We start from the raw sequence: 7,021 nt of genomic DNA on the forward strand, positions 1-7,021 counted from the left end.
AATTTTCTTGGGAACACCTGGAATTACCTGGAGGACTTGCTGGAGTGGGATAAGAGAGGGAGGGTTTGAAAACCGGGATGTGTTTTCTTGGGAATGCCTGGAATTACCTGGAGGACTCATTGGAGCGGGATAAGAGAGGGAGGGTTTAGACTGGGATGAGTTTTCTTGGGAATGCCTGGAATTATCTGGAGGACTTGGAGCAGGATAAGAGAGGGAGGTTTTGGAAACCGGGATGTGTTTTCTTGGGAATGCCTGGAATTATGTGGAGGACTCATCGGAGCGGGATAAGAGAGGGAGGGTTTGAAAACCGGGATGTGTTTTCTTGGGAACACCTGGAATTACCTGGAGGACTCATTGGAGTGGGATAAGAGAGAGAGGGTTTGAAAACCAGGATGATTTCTTGGGAATGCCTGGAATTACCTGGAGGACTCATCAGAGCAGGATAAGAGAGGGAGGGTTTGAAAATTGGGATGTGTTTTCTTGGGAATGCCTGGAATTACCTGGATGACTCGTCAGATTTGGATAAGAGAGGGAGGGTTTGGACTGGGATGAGTTTTCTTGGGAATGCCTGGAATTACCTGGAGAACTTGTCAGAGTGGGATAAGAGGAGGGTTTGAAAATTGGGATGTGTTTTCTTGGGAATGCCTGGAATTACCTGGAGGACTCATCGGAGTGGGATAAGAGAGGAAAGGTTTAGACCGGGATGTGTTTTCTTGGGAATGCCTGGAATTATGTGGAGGACTCGTCGGAGTGGGATAAGAGAGGGAGGGTTTGAAAACCAGGATGTGTTTTCTTGGGAATGCCTGGAATTACCCGGAGGGCTCGGATCTCATTCCAGGTGCAGAGCGTGGACATCGCTGCCTTCAACAAGATTTAGATGGAAAACTGGGATCTTTTTCCCTCCGAAACGGGAATAATAAAGCTGAAGGTTGGAAGTGCACACGGAATGGGGGTTTATTCCCGTCTCCAGCGGGATTCCGTGGGGAATTTTGGGATATTGGAGCAGCCTGGACTAGCGGAAGGAGGTTGGAGCTTGAGCAGCTTCCAGGTCCTTTCCAACCCAAAGCATTCCATGATTTCCTCGTTCCCTTGGGGAAAGGAAAGACCTTGGGATACGGGAGGGCCGAAATTTTGGGAATGAAGGTCTGGAGGTGCCAAAGGTGCTTCCAACTCCCCTTTCCCGAGGGAGAAACCCCGGCAGTCCCGACTGGAAAAGGAAAACCAGGATGGATCCGCGGGAAACATCCCGGAATTGGTGGTTTGGGATCGATTTCATCCCTCTTTTCCCGTGGATTCCGTGCCCAGGTCGCCGGAGCTGTGGGAAGGTGACATTCCCGAGGGGGTGGCCTTTGGGAGAGGACAGGTGACATTCCTGGCTGTGTCCCAGGAATTCCCAGGGTCCCATGGCCCTGGAGTTGGGAATGTCCCAAATCCCTGGAGGTGGGAATGTCCATAATCCCTAGAACTGGGAATGTCCTTAATTCTTGGAGCTGGGAATGTCCTTAATTCTTGGAGCTGGGAATGTCCCAAATTACTGGACCTGGGAATGCCCAGTGTCCCAAATCCCTGGAGCTGGGAATGTCCCAAGTCCCTGGAGCTGGGAATGTCCCACATCCCTGGAGCTGGGAATGTCCTTAATTCCTGGAGCTGGGGTTTCCCAGTGTCCCAAATCCCTGGAACTGGGAACGTCCTTAATCTTTGGAGCTGGGAATGTCCCAAATCCTTGGAACTAGGGGTGTCTCAAATCCCTGGGGCTGCGAATGTCCCAAATCCCTGGAGTTGGGAATGTCCTTAATCCCTGGAGCTGGGGATGCCCAGTGTCCCAAATCCCTGGAGCCAGGAATGTCCCAAATCCCTGGAGCTGGGAACGTCCCAAATCCCTGGGGCTGGGAATGTCCCAAATTCCTGGAGTTGGAAATGTCCCAAATCCCTGGGGCTGGGAATGTCCCAAATCCCTGGAGTTGGAAATGTCCCAAATCCCTGGGGCTGGGAATGTCCCAAATCCCTGGAGTTGGGAATGTCCTTAATCCCTGGAGCTGGGAGTACCCAGTGTCCCAAATCCCTGGAGCCAGGAATGTCCATAATCCCTGGAGCTGGGAATGTCCCATGTCCCTGGAGCCGGGAATGTCCCAAATCCTTGGAACTGGGAGTGCCATCCCATGTCCCCCATGTCCCTGTGCCCCCCGTGTCCCGACTGTTCCCCCTTGGCACAGGACGATCCCCGAGGTCCCGCTGCCACCACTTTGCCCCGTGTGGTGCCATCCGTGGGCTCTGATTGTCCCCTGTCCCCACCCCCGTGTCCCCTCTGCTGGCACCCCCGTGTGCCCTCTGTCCCTGGTGTCACCACCCCTCTGTGCCCTGTGCTGCCATCCCTGTGCCCTGTCCTGTGTCCCCAAAGTGTCACTATCCCCGTGTCCCCACCCCTCTGTCACCACCCCTGTGTCTCCAATGTGCTGCCATTCCTGTGTCCCCAAAGTGTCCCCACCCCTGTGTCCCCTCTGCTGCCATGTCCACGTGCCCTCTGTCCGTGGTGTCACCAACCCCGTGTCCCCACCCCTGTGCCCTTTGCTGCCATCCCTGTGTCACCACCCCTGTGTCCCCAGCCCTCTGTGCCCTGTGCTGCCATCCCCTGTGCCCTGTCCTGCATCCCCAAAGTGTCCCCATCCCCGTGTCCCCACCCCTGTGTCCCCTGTGCTGCCATCCCTGTGTCACCACCCCTGTGTCCCCTCTGCTGCCATGTCCACGTGCCCTCTGTCCGTGGTGTCACCAACCCTGTGTCCCCACCCCTGTGCTGCCATCCCCGTGTCCCCACCCCCATGTCCCCTGTGCTGCCATCCCCTGTGCCCTGTCCTGTGTCCCCAAAGTGTCACGATGCCTGTGTCCCCATCCCTGTGTCCCCCCTGTGCTGCCACGCCTGTCACCACCCTCGGTGTCACCATCCCCGTGTCCCCACCCCTGTGTACCCTCTGCTGCCATCCCATGTGCCCTCTGTCCCTGGTGTCCCCACCCCTGTGTCCCCACCCCTCTGTGCCCTGTGCTGCCATCCCCTGTGCCCTGTCCTGCATCCCCAAAGTGTCCCCATCCCCGTGTCCCCATCCCTGTGTCCCCCCTGGACTGCCACCCCTCTGTCACCACCCTTGGTGTCACCATCCCCGTGTCCCCACCCCTGTGTGTCCTCTGCTGCCATCCCCTGTGCCCTCTGTCCCTGGTGTCCCCACCCCTGTGTCCCCACCCCTCTGTGCCCTGTGCTGCCATCCCCTGTGCCCTGTCCCGTGTCCCCAAAGTGTCACAATGCCTGTGTCACCATCCCTGTGTCCCCCCTGTGCTGCCACCCCTCTGTCACCACCCTTGGTGTCACCATCCCGGTGTCCCCACCCCTGTGTGCCCTCTGCTGCCATCCCATGTGCCCTCTGTCCCTGGTGTCCCCACCCCTGTGTCCCCACCCCTCTGTGCCCTGTGCTGCCATCCCATGTGCCCTGTCCCGTGTCCCCAAAGTGTCACAATGCCTGTGTCACCATCCCTGTGTCCCCCTTGTGCTGCCACCCCTCTGTCACCACCCCTGTGTGCCCTGTGCTGCCATCCCTGTGTCCCCACCCCCATGTCCCCTGTGCTGCCATCCCCTGTGCCCTCTGTCCCTGGTGTCACCACCCCTGTGTCCCCACCCCTGTGTGCCCTGTGCTGCCATCCCCCGTGCCCTGTCCTGTGTCCCCACTGTGTCCCCATCCCTGTGTCCTCCCGTGTTGCCATCCCACGCCCCCCGTGTGTCACTATCCCTGTGTCCCCTGTGTGCCACCACCCCTGGTGCCGTGTCCTCCCCTGTGCCACCCCTTTGTGTCCCGTGTCCCGGCTCTGTGGCCATCCCTGTGTCCCCACGTGCTGCCATCCCCGTGTTTCGTGTCCCCTGTGTCCCCACCCCTGGTGCCCCGTGTCCCCTGGGTGCCACCACCCCTGGTGACCTGTGTGCCACCGTCCCTGTGTCCCCTGTGTGCCACTATCCCTGTGTCATCCTGTGCCACTGTCCCTGTGTCCCGTGTGCCACCATCCCTGTGTCCCGTGTGCCACCATCCCTGTGTGTCCCGTGTGCCACCATCCCTGTGTGTCCCCCTGTGCCACCGTCCCTGTGTCCTGGGTCTGTCGCCGTTCCCGTGTCCCCCTGTGCCACCATCCCTGTCCCTGCTCCACGTGCCGCCATCCCTGTGTCCCCTGTGTGTCCCGTGTCCCGGCTCTGTGGCCATCCCTGTGTCCCCACGTGCTGCCATCCCTGTCCCGTGTCCCCTGGGTGCCACCACCCCTGTGCCCCGTGTCCCGCGTGCTGCCGTCCCCCGTGCCCTGTCCCCTGAGTGCCACCCTCCATTCTCGTGTGTCCCGGGTGCCACCCACCCCTGTCCCTCCCTCCCCCGTTTCCCCGCCCGCTCCTCCCAGTGTCCCCTCCCCTGTCCCGGTGTCCCCTCCCCTGTCGCAGTGTCCCCTCCCCTGTCCCGGTGTCCCCTCCCCTGTCGCAGTGTCCCCTCCCCTGTCCCGGTGTCCCTGCCCCTGTCGCAGTGTCCCCGCCCCGCGATGGCGCCTCTGCCCGCCCTGTCCCCGGTGTCCTACGGGCACTGGCGGCACCCTGTGCCACCGTGCCTGTGTCCCCCTGTGCCACCATCCCCGTGTCCCCCTGTGCCACCATCCCCGTGTCCCCTGTGCCACCATCCCTGTGTCCCCTGTGCCACCATTCCTGTGTCCCCTGTGCCACCATTCCCGTGTCCCCTGTGCCACCATCCCCGTGTCCCCCTGTGCCACCATCCCCGTGTCCCCTGTGCCACCATTCCCGTGTCCCCCTGTGCCACCATTCCCGTGTCCCCTGTGCCACCATCCCCGTGTCCCCTGTGCCACCATCCCTGTGTCCCCCTGTGCCACCATTCCTGTGTCCCCCTGTGCCACCGTCTCTTTCTGTCCCTGTGCCACCGTCTCTTTGTGTCCCGTGTGCTGCCATCCCTGTGTCCCCCTGTGCTGCCACCCCATCCCAGTGTCCCGTGTGCCACCATCCCCGTGTCCCCGTGTGCCGCCATCCCATGTGCCCTGTCCCCTGTGTCTGCCGCGTGCTGCCATCCCTGTGTCCCCTGTGTGCCACCATCCCTGTGTGTCCCATGTCCCCTCTGTGCTGCCATCCCCGTGTCCCCACGTGCTGCCATCCCTGTCCCGTGTCCGCTGTGTCCCCATCCCCGGTGTCCCGTGTCCCCCTGTGCTGCCGTCCCCGTGTCCCCTGTGTGCCACCATCCCTGTGTGTCCCATGTCCCCTCTGTGCTGCCATCCCCGTGTCCCTGTTCCCCTCCCATTTCCCCGCCCGCTCCTCCCCGTCCCACCCCCGTCCCTCCCGGTGTCCCCTCCCTTGTCCCCGTGTCCCCGCCCCGCCTGGGGACAGCGGGGACACGGGAGAGGGAGGGACAGGGGAGGGTGGCACCCGGGACACACGGGAAGGGACGGTGGCACACGGGGGACAGGGCACCGGGGACGGCAGCACGCGGGACACCGGGGTGGGGGTGGCACCCAGGGGACAACGGAGCACAGGGATGGGGACACAGGGGACACGAAACACGGGGGTGGCAGCACAGGGGGACACGGGACACCGGGGATGGGGACCCAGGGGACACTGGACAGGGATGGCAGCACGTGGGGACACGGGGATGGCGACAGACCCGGGACACGGGACACAGAGGGGACACGGGGTGGCAGCAGGGGGGGACACAGGGCACCAGGGGTGGTGGCACACGGGGGGACATGGGAGAGGGACTTGGGGACAGGGAACTCCCCCCCGGAGACCAAATCCTGAGGGCACAGAAAGGGATCTTCCCACCAAATCAGCCCTGGGACACCCCTGGGAAATCCTTGGAACACCCCTGGGACATCCCTGGGACATCCCGTGGGACACCCTTGGGACATCCTGAGGGACACTCCTGGGACGTCCCTGGGACAGCCCTGGGACATCCCTGGGACATCCCGTGGGACACCCTTGGGACATCCTGCGGGACACTCCTGGGACATCCCTGGGACATCCCGTGGGACATCCCTGGGACATCCCTAGGACATCCCATGGGACGTCCTGTGGGACATCCCTGGGACATCCTGACGGAGACTCCTGGGACACCCCTGGCTGATCCTCTGCCTTCCCTATTCCAAGCTTGGTCTCTGTGGCCACATTCCCTCTCTTCCCACTCTGTTTGCATTCCCTGGAAGGTGGAGGCTGGTTCCAGGTTAATCCTGGATTTAGGTTAATCCTGGCTGCAGGTGGATCCTGGCTCTAGTGAAAAACCCCAATTCCAGTGAAACCCCTAATTCCAGTGGAAAATGCTAATTCCAGTGAAAAACCCTAATTCCACTGAAAACCCTAATTCCAGTGGAAAACCCTAATTCCAGTGGAAAACCCTAATTCCAGTGGAAAACCCTAATTCCATAGAAAACATTAATTCCAGTGGAAAACCCTAATTCCAGTAAAAACCCCAAATTCCAATGAAAACCCTAATTCCAGTGTAGAACCATAATTCCACTGAAAACCCTAATTCCACTGAAAAACCCCAAAATTCCAGTAAAAACCCCAAATTCCAGTGAAAACCCTAATTCCAGAGAAAAGCCTAATTCCAGTAAAAGCCCCAATTCCAGAGAAAAACCCTAATTCCACTGAAACCCCTAATTCTACTGAAAAACCCTAATTCCAGAGAAAAGCCTAATTCCAGTAAAAACCCTAATTCCAGTAAAACCCCTAATTCCAGTGAAAACCCCTATTTTCAGTGAAAACCTTAATTCCACTGAAAAACCCTAATTCCAATGAAAAACCTTAATTCCAGTAAAAGCCCTAATTCCACTGAAAAACCCTAATTCCAGTGAAAACCCTAATTCCACTGAAAATCCCTAATTCCAGTGAAAACCCTAATTCCAGTGTAAAACCCTAATTCCACTGAAAAACCCTAATTCCAGTAAAAACCCCAAATTCCAGTGGAAAACCCTAATTCCAATAAAAACCCCAAATTCCAGCAAAAACACC

The sequence above is a fragment of the Pseudopipra pipra genome, chromosome 1 (assembly GCF_036250125.1).
Source record: "Pseudopipra pipra isolate bDixPip1 chromosome 1, bDixPip1.hap1, whole genome shotgun sequence".
Taxonomy (NCBI): domain Eukaryota; kingdom Metazoa; phylum Chordata; class Aves; order Passeriformes; family Pipridae; genus Pseudopipra; species Pseudopipra pipra.